The sequence below is a fragment of the Protopterus annectens genome, chromosome 9.part0, assembly GCF_019279795.1.
Source record: "Protopterus annectens isolate FY-2018-M chromosome 9.part0, PAN1.0, whole genome shotgun sequence".
Lineage (NCBI taxonomy): Eukaryota > Metazoa > Chordata > Ceratodontiformes > Protopteridae > Protopterus > Protopterus annectens.
Genome location: NC_056743.1, coordinates 252,474,420 through 252,488,522, shown reverse-complemented (window position 1 = coordinate 252,488,522; position 14,103 = coordinate 252,474,420). Strand labels below are relative to the sequence as shown.

General features: G+C 35.4%; 1 protein-coding gene across 2 annotated transcripts in view; it reads left to right on the top strand.

Moving 5' to 3' along the window:
* The window catches only part of PRR5L (proline rich 5 like), a 959,912-nt gene that overhangs the window by 377,349 nt on the left and 568,460 nt on the right, over positions 1-14,103 (top strand). For both annotated transcript variants that reach the window (XM_044082833.1, XM_044082832.1), the window contains exon 3: positions 8,844-8,917. The gene's annotated coding sequence lies outside the window, so the exon portion shown is untranslated. The remainder of the gene's footprint in view (positions 1-8,843; positions 8,918-14,103) is intronic.

Below are 14,103 nucleotides of genomic sequence, written 5' to 3'. Positions count from 1 at the left end.
TTGAATCCTGGAAACTACCGCCCCATCAGTCTGATGAGCCTGATCTGCAAGGCCATGGAATGTATTATGATGGAACTTATAAACAAAGACATTGGCAACCTTCAAACACTGGACCCGACCCAGTTTGGGTTTGTGAACAGCCGATCTTGTCTCCTGAACCTGACTGACTTCTTTGAATCAGTTTCCAGAGGTGTGGATGAGAGTAAGGCAGTCCACACAGCCTATCTGGACCTCACCAAGGCTTTCGATACCATCCCCCACTCTGGAATCATAGATAAACTCACTAAGCTGGGCATTAATCCTTACGTGACTCGATGGGTTGCCAACTGGCTTACTGACAGAACCCACACTGTAAAAGTAGCCGACTCCAAATCCACCTCCAGACATGTGACAAGTGGAGTACCTCAGGACTCAGTCCTGGGACCGCTCTTGCTTGGCATCTAATTCCCTGAAGTACAGGCCAACACTAAGGGACTCTGGCTAACAAAGTTCGCAGATGACTGCAAACTGGGAGCCATTATTGAATCCCCAAATGATGTGGATATTTTACAAAAAGGCCTTACAGAAACAGATGCTTGATGCCAGAGCCATGGACTCAAGTTCAATGCCAAGAAATGTATAGTTATCCCCTTTGGGAAAAAAAAATGTATCCATGAATTACCACATAGGTGGTAGTACACTAAACACTGAAAGTGTGATAAGAGACTTAGGGACATAGGTGGACAGTGGTCTCACCTTCAATAACCACACAGCCACAACAGTCAGGAAATCCTTCTATGTGGCACACCTCATCACTAAGGGCTTTTCATCCAGAAAAAAGGAGGTCATTGTCCCACTGTACTCATCCCTAATTAGATCCATTATAGAATACAATGCCCCATTTGGTATGTACCTCTCAAGACATCTGCAACAACTGGAAAGGCCACAGAAATACCTCACTAAAAGAATCACAGGCCTAAACCAGATTCCCTATGCTGACCGTGTAAAAAAACTCCAGTTATATCCTGTCGCATATCGTCTACTCAAAGGCGATCTCTGCTTGACATACAAGGCCATGTCAAACCCAGAGCTGATGGACATGTTACACTTAAAGAAATCCCAATCCCTCAGAGCCACACGCTCCAGGGATCTAAACCTTGTCATCACAATGAACAAAACATGCTGGAGGGATAGGTTCCTGCCCCAGAGACTCCCCAGACTCTGGAATAGTCTGCCCATACATGTCAAGCAGAGTGCCTCTTTGGCCCTCTTCAAAAGGAACCCTGACAATTGGATGGGAGATAGGAAATTCAACCCGGGGATCACGTCAGTCGTCCTGCTAGACAGGGGTCCAGGGAAGTAAATATTGTGGGAAGAAATAGCCAGGGAATTGTTATGGCTAGGCTTGTATAGGGCCGATAGCCTAGTACAAACCTATGAACCTATAGGATTTTTTACAATATTAATATAGTGTGTCTGGGAGTGGTTATGACATGATTTACTCATAACTGCTGTAGTTTGGTACTGATAATAAAGTCTGAGTGAAAAAAAACTTCAAAGTATTTGTTTTTAAATCTCAACATAACCCACACACAGAAACCATGTGATGCTTATGATGTTTAGGTTAACTAATAGAACACAGAATGCAGTAAAATAGAATATCATAAAACCAAACCCAACGTGATAAATTTTCAAAACATCAAAAATTCATATAGTAGAATATATTCTAGAGCTGAATTATTATGAAATAAAAGGAAACAGAAGAAAATATCAACAGCAGTAAGAAAAACTAAACACTTAAGTAAAATGTGTAGTACAAGAGGGCAAAATCCTTTGCACCACTCCAAAGTGAGTGTGTGTGTGTGTGTGGGGGGGGGTGAGGGGGGGCGACTTTATTACCCATTTGTTTCCCGCTCTGTATATACAATATCACAGTCATACTATATCTGCCTTCAGTTTAATTTTTCCAAGTGCTTTGGGTTTTGAATACCATGGTGGGAATGGACCCCATTCCTAAGTAAGGGTACAATTAGAGTACATGAAATTAGTATTGTTTCATTGTTTGATGTTAGCTAAGAGTGTTCTTCTGTTCTATCTTTACAGTATAATGTAACCATTTTCGGCTAAACAGTGACTATAAACACAAAAAGAAAAATCTAGCAAAGCTAGAATTTCCACTCTGTGATACTTTAAACCTCTTGAATCAGAGGCAACATGGGATATATGTAAATTATGCTTTAAGAATATCAGGTGTTTCAGCTAAATTGCATTTCAGAATGTTCATGACTTTTTTATTTTACTTTTAAGTCTTTTTAATAGATAATTTCAGGCCAGTAAAGCCAAACCCCTCTAGCTGTGGACATCCATATTTCTGCCTTCTTATGACATCATCAGCATAGCATAAGAGAATGTTTGACTTTTGGAAACACAGGGTAGTCATACCCAACTGATATCCATAAACCTAAGGGTGTCTACAAAATATCCCAACTAACTAAAACAATGAGTAAAACGGTCACACAGGAAAACCAATTGGTTAAAAACACAAAAAAGAAAAATCTAGCAAAGCTAGAATTTCCACTATGTGATAACTTAAACCTCTTGAATCAGAGGCAACATGGGATATATGTAAATTACCCTTTAAGGATATTGGGTGTTTCAGCTAAATGGCATTTCTGAATGTCCATGACTTTTTCTTTTACTTTTACTTTTAAGTCTTTTTATGGATAATTTCAGGCCAATAAAGCCAAACCCCTCTAGCTGTGTTCATGCATGTGACTATGTGACCAAATAGTGACTATGGAATTAGTATATTTAAAGTGCAGGGGAAAGGGACTAGCCCCTGACATTGGTTAGTATGTAGGAGGCAGTGGATTTGATTTTATGATCTTTCAAAGGTGCTCTGTTTTTATGTTGGGTCAACTTCAACTGCCTGACCTTTTAACATTTCACTCACAATCTACTGTGGATGATCTCACACTATCCAGTTGACAATCATAGCACAATAAAGTTTCTTAAATCTTATTGTAATTTTTCTTTGTAGTAACTACACATTGTATATCGCCCAATGTGAGGTATTTGTCCTCACTCTCTGTATACACTATGTCCAAGTTCTCACCAGCTCAGAAGAAAGGGGAAAATGTATCCCTCTTTCTTTCAAGCTGGTATGATCGTGGAAGCAGTATTACTGCAATTAAGGATGTAGGAGCAGAAAACCAATGTAGGTGGGGGAGAGGGAGCATAGTTTCAAAAGAATATTTTGTCATACCCACAGACCTTTGCTCACAAGGGGTAGCAGGACAGTATAGTTCCTATACCGCATTTTATTAATCCTGGCAACAAGCACATCAAGCCAACCCCTTTCTTGTCAGTTTCCCTTCTATTTACTGTTTGTAATGTATATTGTTAAAGTACTTTTTGTCTTGTAATTGTATTTGTTATGATGTTCTGTAGCAAAGTAAACCAGTCCCTGTTTGATTATTAATACATTTTACATATTTACTAATTTTCCCTATGTTTACTTCATTCTGTCTATTTATTGTAAGTCTAGGCTGCCGTATGAGACATTTGTCATGTATTACAGGAACAAGTCTGCAGTTAACAGCATTTGTAGACCTCAACTATACCACAGAACATGGAAATCTAAGGAAGAAGTATAAACATTTTTGAGTCAGTGAAATTCATGAAACTGTTTCAGTGTAATTGGAGGAAGCAAAAAAAGAAAAGAAAACAAAAGAAAAAAAGAAAAAGATTAAAAAATAGAGCATGGTTTAAGGGAAGATCTGCAGGTGACAGGTTTTTATGTGTCAGAGTTTTTTTTTTCTAAACGTGTGTTTCATGAGCACTACTAGTTTGTTGGCCCTTAAATGAGTCTGCACTGGTGAGGTAGAGGGATAAAGCCCTAACTGCAGATCAGGTGGGCCAAATTTGACTAGCAATTGGATGTTTGATGAAGCAGGCAGGAAGGATTGATGTGCTCATCCTGGAAGAGAGAAACATTGGTTATGACCTAGCTTGTGCTATAGCTCCACTTACAGTACCCACCTAGACAATGGTTGCTCATCAAGCAGTGAGAGATGCACATCAGCAGAACATAGGCTTGGTTGCCTAAGTTGATGATGGTAGCCCCTATTGGTACATTTGAGGGAAAATATATGTTTGGACTTTGGGGGTATAAGCTTCCCTTTTGGTGAGGTGAGTTACCACCAGGGATGGGAGTTAGGCTCACAAATGAATAAAACTGTCTTTGCCAGGATACTGGTGACAACATAAGGCACTCATATGGCTGCCTGGGTGATGCTTGATGTGTTTGGTTCCAGGATTACCAAAATCTGGTATAGGAACTATGTTGTCCTGCTGCCCCTTACAGGCTGTACTTAGAAATATTTGTTTAGTTTGGAATAATTCTGCATTTTTGCTTTGGTTGATTTCTTTACATGAAAATCAGTAAGTTGCTATCCCTGTTTAGGTTTATTCAGTCATTAACCACTTTTTATGTCTGCACTCTGTGTTAATGGTTAAATGTAAACTGTATATTTAATTAATTTAATTCAAGTGATCTTACTGGTTGTTGAGGTAGAGGTACAGTAATGATGTTATATAGTGACACCAGTGTGACTAGATCAGCCACAGGAGGAAAACAAAACATAAAATAGAGGATAACAATCAGCTTTCTGATAATAATGAATTTATTATTTTTTTCAAGAAATATATGCTAAGAAATTCAACTCAAAACCAGACAGATAAGAAACACAAACGGTAAATACTGATATCCTGTTCAAGAATGCTTAACATTTTGGTTATGATCAGAGAAGCCTGGTCATAACTTTTTATACTAAAAGGAGATTTAGGTACTTTGATATACTGCCAGTTATAAAGAGAAAAAAAGAAAAAAATATATAAAACAGTGCTGCCAAACAGAGTCCAGAAGTTAAGAAATGTATCTTTAAAAGTCAACATCATTAAAAGCTGTTAAACAATTCAGTGTGCTACATACCACCCCCTCCCCCAGTGAAGGATATTATAGTTTGTAAAGCTGTCAGACGTTTCTAATGCTATAATTGATGGCTGCCATTTGTGCTGCATCACAAAACTAAATCATAACAAGTTTAAAGATGCATAATAAGTAGGGTTGCCAGGTGTCCAGTTTTTGACCGGACTGTCCGGTTTTCTGACTAATTGTCCGGTTACAAATTTTATTCAAAGCCGGACACATGAAGTCCGGGTTTTGTGCCACTGACATGGTCTCAAGCGGTTCTCCCATGCCATCTTTACTGTCTCTCTCCCCTCCTTATTGCCTTTAGTCCTGGTGTGCTTTTTGGCTATAATTAGAGCCATTACCTGACTCCGGACTGTCCAGAAATAAGGGACCCTGTCTGGAAAACGGCGACTGCCTTTTCTTGTCTAGAAAAAATAAAATCTTTTCATTTAATTAAAAAAAAAAAATGTTTTTAAGGGTGTTCTACTTTAAGAACACCCTTTGCGTCTGGTCGCACGCACTGATGCGGAAGAAGCTGAAATTGCTTACATGACATCTTTATCTTCCGACCGCACGGTGGAATTTGAATTCCAGTCTCCAGAAGACGTTTGGAGTTTGGACTTCACAGCGGACCACAACAACAATAAATGGTTGGACAAATTCAGAGAGGTAGGGATGTGTGTGTGTGTGTTTGTGAGGCTGCCGCTGCTATGAAGAGAATACCAAAGAAATCAGTGACAGTGATTTTTGGCACCCTGAGAAAGTAACTGAAAATAGGTCAGCTCTGTAGCTATGGTAGTTTGGGTCAAATACCTCCGGGTTTGGTTTAATGCAACTCGTGCAAGGCTTTTTAATGGAATATTAATACAACTTAAACTGAGCTACAAACTATTTTCCTCACTAATCATGAAGGGTCATTGGCATAGGCTTTTTGATTATGGGAATAGAGTATACCTACTGGTTATTGCGGTCTTTTTGCCTAAACTCAGGGAACCTCCTAACTGTAGTTAACAGGATGGCCAGATTTATATCTGTGCTACCAATAGCATTTTTGGCATTATTTGGAGTAGGATGGCTTTACCATGAGGGTGACTTCAGTGTTTGATTCGACATAATGTGTGCTTCTATATTTGGAACACTGCTTCCCATTCCTAAAACCATCTGGCAATTTTGTGCTGGAAGAGCCCAGAAAGGACTAGATTTTAAAATAAAAAAGACAGCTTTATTGTTATAGTTGCTGTGGTGTGGAATGTGTCATTGCATCATAGAATTGGCTATCCTGGCAGGTTAGGGGTAATTAGAATTGTCATTTATTCAACTGCGAGCTGCTTCAGCATTTGTCCATTTGTAGATGTAAGTGTCTTGGGGCTTGGAGACTGTGGCTAGGTGTCTGTCCTTGTGCAGTTGCAGTAATTTGGGTCTTGCATGCATTACATTAGCACTGTTCAGTTGACTGACTCCTGCTTTGTATACAATTTTATGTATATTTTTGGCTTTCCCTGTGGTAATTATTTTGTATAGTTTTGTATATAAATGTTTTGTTCCACACTGTGCCTTAAACCCTTTCAGTAAGGACAGGTATGGTACAGGATTTTCTTTGCTGTCCAGGTTGATGCATGTCTTATCTACTGTACTCTTTTTTTAAACTTAACATGTCCCAAACCTAACATGGAGCATGTTTTATAACTTTTGTCTGGAAGTTCATGTTTTTTTTTTTTTAATACATTACCTCTGCTTTTGGCAGTGTCAAGAGAGGGTATTCCCTCTGTTCAGCTGACATCACAGTGATGTCACAAAATGGGAGGGGCATGGTTGGGAGAGGGGTGGGAATGGGTGGAGTTATGAGTGATGTGAGGGGCGTGACCTTAGTCCGATTTTAGCCACAAAGAAACCTGGCAACCCTAATAATAAGGCTGTTATATTTTTATGTCAGAAAAGTGCATAACAAACTTAGCTTTTTGTTGATTTCCTAGCATAATCACTGAACATGATGTACTAAATTAATTTAGATGGAGACATTTATAGTAACAGTAAGACACTGTCAGCTGTTTGTTGTTGATTACTAACATCACAGTAAGAAGGAGCACAGAATTCCATATTATTACAGAATAATGTATACCGATTTGTGTATCATTCTTTAATTATCAATGAACTTCTTGATGTAAAAGCTATACTGCTATCAAGTGACCATTTATAAGTCTGAGCACCTCTGCATCACAAGTTGTTTATCAAGACGAGTAATAACTGGAACAATGTTGCTACCATCTGCAAACTTGCTATACCAGATATTATTCTTACTAGTCACGGTGGTCACAAAGATGTTAAATAATACAGGTTCCAAAACTGATCTAAGAGGAACACCATATATTATTTAATGTGACTTTGGGTTGTTCTTTAAACTCAAAAAACAAACTCTCGGATAAGTTTATTTCCAAGCTATACTGTAAGGATGAGCTCCCAGGCCCATAAGCCCACATATAATATGACAACGTGGAATACTACCAAATGTCAAGTAGCATTCTCTGGTAACCCCTTACCTAATACACAATTACATTTCATTAAATTTATAAATTCTGCAAACAAAGGCTGGGTTATACAAGATTAAGTCTGGGTAGAGTTTTAGCAGTATGCATACAAGCCCTTTACCAATGATCAAAGTTAGACTAAAAGATATGTAATTTCCAGCCACAATCTAGTCACTACCTCTGTGATCTATAATCATCAAACCCACTTTCCAGCATGATGGAATGTAACTCTTATGAAAGTATTCATTAAAAACTTGCAGTAGGATAAGAGTCAAGATACATACAGTATTTTCAGAGAAAATCCCAGAACATTATCAGGGTCTGTACTGATGGCAGTTTTAAGATGGTGAAAACTTTGTAAGCCAATACTACAGTTATTTCCAGGAAATATGTCTAATTATGAATACAACTGACATCTAAAAATATCCTGAAAGAAGAAAACATAGAGAAGCATCACTAAATATAAAAGGTATAACAGCTAAAGCACTAACAACTTGGCAAACATTTTAAGCTGTGTGCTAATGATAATATGTTTAGTCCTATTGCAATAAGAGTACAAGACTTTGAGATTATTTGAAATATTCTTTGTCAGCAAGATCTCATGTCAAACCTTACAATGACTGATGCTGTTCTTCCTTCCCGATGAGCTAAATTTATCACAGTTAGTTGTAGCAGGATACAGTGTATAAATTATATAGCAATGTTTTTTCTCTTTTGTTATATAGTTTCTGTGTTCTGTTGTTAGTCAACAAATGCATATAGTTTATTCTTTTGTTTTCCTGTGTCTACTTTGTCTTATTCAGGGTCACAAGGAACTAAAGTTCTAGCACTCATCAAATGTTAAACAGAGAAACAATACTGGATGGGATGTCAGTCCATCACTGATGCATAAAGTTAAATAAATTCAACATAAGAGATGTTTAGGTATTAGTTGAATAAAAGAAGTTAATACATCCTTTGTCATCATGCTTAACTTTTAACAAGATCCAAAACAGTAGCACACTAATATATAAAATAAGCAAACAGGAGTTTAAGTAATCCAACAGTGCTAAAACGTAGCCCTCAGCATTATGTCTAATGAAATTATATTAAATCATGAAAACTTGATTTATTCTTTGCATGGTTTTACAGAAGTTTTTTCTTTTTTTTTTTTTTTTTGCCTTTACCTGTAATGTTCAAATGTTCGTCAACTATGTCTGATTTTTAAATGTGCTTACATATCCTTATGTGAAAAATCAAGCAGAGGGGCTTAGGCATAACATTGTTTTTAAACAGAATAAAAACATTCATGTGTGTTGTTTCTATGCATATACATAACACGTAGATTGTTCTCACTTCTTGTCACCTGTTTTTCTTTTTCTCAGTGTTGTAATGTTTTCCTGCAAAAGACAAAGGATCCTTAGTAAAGAGAAACACTCAGTGTGCACCAAACTTTTCGGTATGTTTTAGCTTATTTTATGCTGTTGTTTTTATTTAAAGTGTGCATGTCTTATTGACAAAATAGCATATACCCCAGGTGGTTGCAAAACTTATGCTGGTCCAATAAAAGGTATTGCTTTATGTCTGTGTTCTAGTGTTTTTGCATTTTGTGTTAGTGGAGCAACATGGCATTTCATAATTTTTTCTTCCTTCACGATTAAGCTATTTTTGAAGGGTATACTCTAAGATATAGCAATGTAGAAATAATACCGGATAGTCCCAACAGAATCCTCCAGTCAAGCAAAAAGGCAATGTAATATAATAACACTGTAGGATTCAGCATCCAGGAAGGACGAAGCAGACTTCAATACTCCATAAACAAACTTCTTTATTTATAAAACACAGACAAGCGCTTTCACGCACCAAAGTGCGCTTCTTCAGATCTTCACATTCAATTACATTTGTTAGGAATATATATACCCAGTAGAATTAGACTGATTAATCAATTGACATAATTAATTGAATAAGAACCAAATCAATCAGAGCACGTTCTAAAGCCCATTTTGAAATCTTAGGATTTCATTACAAGACATTTTAAAGTGCATTTCGGAGTCATCAAATTACGTATATAAAATTAGAACTGCGTTCAGACTATATCAAATGTTATGTATATATACATAATATAAAAAATATATATAGATTATATTCAATTGATTATTCAATGGACCATTTTAAACATATATAAAAAATGCGTATAAACATAAAAATACATGCATTTATATATGAGAGTGTATAAAGCATATAAAATATGATGTATTATATTATACATGTATATGTTTATAAATATGTAAATATTCTCAAAGTCTTAAAAATTTTAAAATTATTTGTCTAAAAACTTAGGAATCTTAAGAATTTGTAGTGTATGTTGTATTTAATACTGTTCATAAGGATATCATAAGTTATTATATATTATTGTAAAACACTATAGATACTATAAAATACTTATTCTTATGTGATATTATATTACACTAAAAATAAAGAATTATATATGCAAAAAGTAAAATCCAAAGATGTAGACGTATGAACATTCGAAAATATAAAAATATAAAAATATATATTTTATAAAACTGTGTTAGTATATAAATGTATATCTCAACAATTATAATATACGATAGTAGTGAACAAATGAATAAATTAATGAATATGTGAATGAATAAATATGCAATCAAATCTATAGATAAATAGACGTATATATTCTTAATAAATATATACAATACATAAACATTTGAATGCAAAATAGGTAACAATGACATCATAAGAATCGAAATAAGAATAAGGATAAAATAAAAATAAGAAGCAGAATAGAATGCTGTTTCAACACTATTTGTACATCCTGCCATCTAATACTGGTTTGATACAAATACTCTGGTTTAAACCTGGATGTAGGTGAGCTCCTAGTCTTAAAATCCATGTCAACTCAATGTTGGCTAGAGTATTTACATTATTGCCCCATCTTTTATTCAAGCCTACCAACTGTAATACTTTAAATTTAAAACTGTGTTCTCTAAACTCATGTATGTGTTTAGCCAGAGCATTTTGATCATTATTCTTTTTTTTGTCGTAGATGTGGTTATAAATCCTCTGTTTGAACTTCCTTTTTGTCAGTCCAACATAGAAGGCATCACATCTTGTACACGTTGCTAGGTATATTAGATTCATAGAATCACAGTTTGCATAAAATTTTGGTTTAAACATGATGCTCATTTTAGGGTGTTTATACACCTGTATATCACTGATATGTTGGCACATTCTACATTTCATACAAGGAAAAGTACCTGCACTCTTAAATTGATTTTGTTTAAAAGGTACATTCTTGCTTTCTTTAAAGCATAATAGTTGTTTAAGGTTAGGCGAATTTTTGTAAATGAATCTAGGTCTCTCACCCACAATATTTCTGACGGCTTCATCTATAGTTAGAATCTTCCAGTTCTGCATAATTATGTTCTTTAGATCAAAGTTATCATTCGTGAATTGCATAGTGTAGGAAACTCTATTATCTTTATGATTTGATCTAGAGTTTTTTATTTTCCAATTTCTGGATGGTACCTCATGGTATTCTACTATCTCTTCTGTACATTCATGTATTGAAAGGATATCCTTCCTTATATTATGCACTAGTTTTTCATTGTAACCTCTTTTTAAAAATAAACTCTCCATATTGTCTGCTTCTTTACTTAATGTCTCTTCATTATCACATAGTCTTTTTATCCTAATGTACTGACTCTTGACAATGCCCGGGAAGACATGTCTGGGATGCATGCTGTTGTAATGTAAAAGCGTGTTCTTCCAGCATGACTTTCTGTACAAAGTGGTTCCTAGATAATTTCCATTAATAAAAATATTGATGTCTAAAAAACTGATCTGGGTATTCGACCATTCCATAGTAAATTTTTAAAAACTTCGTAGTGGATTCTAAATATGTTAAAAAATCATTAAACTCATTATGAGTTCCTTCCCAGAGGAACAGAACGTCATCTACAAATCTTCTATACATTCTGACCTTCCTCTGATAGATATTGTTGTTGACCAGATTATTCTTCTCCCAATTAAAAACTACTAGATTAGCATAAGTGTTCACAACGGGGGTGCCCATGGCAACACCCCATTGCTGTAAGTAATATTTATCTGCAAACATAAATACATTATTTTCAAGAACCATCTCTAAGAGATGGGATAATAAAATCTGTTCATCTGTGTCAAAATCAGTATCCAAGTTCAATATTTCCCTCATGGCTTGCAAGCCATATTCATTGGGTATGCTGGTAAAAAGATTTTTAACATCAAGGGTTTCTAGAATACATTCTCTCATTACAGCTGTATGTTCTAAGTCAAGGCTTTTGATGTCATTCAACAAATGATAAGTGTCTTTAAGAATGGTAGGAATAGAGTCAACTATAGGTCTTAGTACAGTTTCTAAATATATAGATATATTTGAGGTAAGCCAACCCCTGCCTGAAACTTTTGGGCGCAAGTGCAAATATATGACATATTCCCCTACAGTCATTATTGCAAGATAGCTCTTCTGATTATTATAGTTACAGCCCCTGGAATTACAACCAGCACCCAGGAAAGCAATGTCTGATCTTGATGATGTAGGTTCATAAGCAACCCATGTATCAGCAGGACCAGTTAAGGAAAGTTAGGCCAAGTACCCATTTGGCTGCTTTCTACACTGGTGAGGCAGGGGTTCCACGGCCTACGGAATAATGGTACCTTCAGTGGGCCAAGTATAATGCAATTTGTCTCACGTCACTGGTTGGGAGAAGTGGCATAACATCTGTATGTGTTGGTGCATAAGCAGTTCTGTGAGAAAGAATACGGTAAGCATGTGTAGCTACTCATAGCTAATCACATGTTGCCTGTACCAAACCCTTGTTACTACTGACCCTAACTCCAGTTCTAGACCCTGCTAAAGAAAGTAGTCACTGAGTTTTTATTTGCACAAGAAGGTAAACAGAAATGTGTCACTATGGAGGACTTCTGTGTTTCTCTTCTCATCGACAATCATCTCTTTGTGATGAAAAAGAGACAAACTTAAATTACAAGTATAGTAAAGCAGTGGGCAGTACAAACATTCCTAGGGGTTTTGGTGCTTTACCCCTTACTTAATACAGCATTCTCTGAAGTCACAGAATTTTAGGGAAGTTTATTTAGTTTGATGAAATTTACTACAAATGAAAAAAGAATCCCATAACCAATGGTTAACAGATTTATGCTTCATAGCATGGGTCAGTATAAGCACATGTAAATGCAAGGCTGCTATATAAAATAAAAAAGTTTAATAATAAAGATGTCAATATATTTATACTAATGCAAACACATTCTCTGGATAACAAAGAAAAAATGCACCAATTTTAAAAGAGTAAAATAAGCAGTCATATAACACAAATTAGTAAAGAAGTCATTTCAGTTATATAAATGGATTTGTCTTTGTTTTGATTTATATATATATATATATATATATATATATATATATATATATATATATATATATGAAAAAGTCTATCAGCAAGTTGTATATAAGTATGTATGTTTAAAGTCATCTGTAATTTCAGGTGACTTCAATTATTCTTCACCTATGTCTCATTAAATTACAAGTCAACAACGGTTCACTGAATGAAAACAGTTGGTCAAACCTTCAACTCAATGAGACATAAGGGGCTTTCTTTTGCAGGTGGCAAGCCCCCTACATCCCCAATGTGAATGATGTCACCCTGCATGTAACTTTTACTTAATATGTTTACTAATTCTATAGTTGCACAACCACAAGGTAAGGAAAATTGTACAAAAATGAAAATAACCATCACCAGTGGTTTCCAGTAAAGAACAGTGACTGAGGACTTCAGCATCAGAGAGGTGAACTTATGTAGTCATAATCTTGCTGATTTCACAGTTGGTGAATGGTAGGGAAGCCCATCATTTACGTATACAAATGAACAGGCATCTACTTCAGTAGATGTATATGAAATAATTTATCAATAAGTTATAGATAAATATGTGTGCTTAACATAGTCTGTAATTTCATTTCTTGCAAAACTAATACATTATTCACATTATCACTAGTAGTTTTGTCATTAAATATATAAATACCATGCAATATAAAATCATGTTTATTGTATCATTTTCAATATAGTGATAAAACTATTATGTGATACCTTATTTCTGGGTCTGTATTACATGACTGAAGTTTCAAAACTTTGAATATGATATGGCAACACCATATAATCGAAGTTTTGAAACATTGAAAATATAATAAAACACAACAACCTACAAAAACAAACCATTTAAATTCTCTAAGCAGGGGGGCAAGCCCCCCTACACCCCCATTACTTAAACATACTTCTCTTTCCGTGCTGTACAGAGATATCCGTTAAAAGATTTGAAGTTTCAAGACTTCAATCATATGGTGTTGACCATATCAGATTCGAAGTTTTGAAACTTCAGTCTACTGATATAGACCCCTTATTTCTTACTTTTTATACATGTTATCATATTATTTTCAAATTTTATTTATTTTTTTAACTAGGTAAACTTACTGTATATAAGTTTCCATTTTCAAGGGTGACCAGGAGCACTATTCTCAATAAGTGATTTGCTCGGAGTCACATGATAGGCAAATGGAGGTTGAGGGAGTCAACTCTTGAA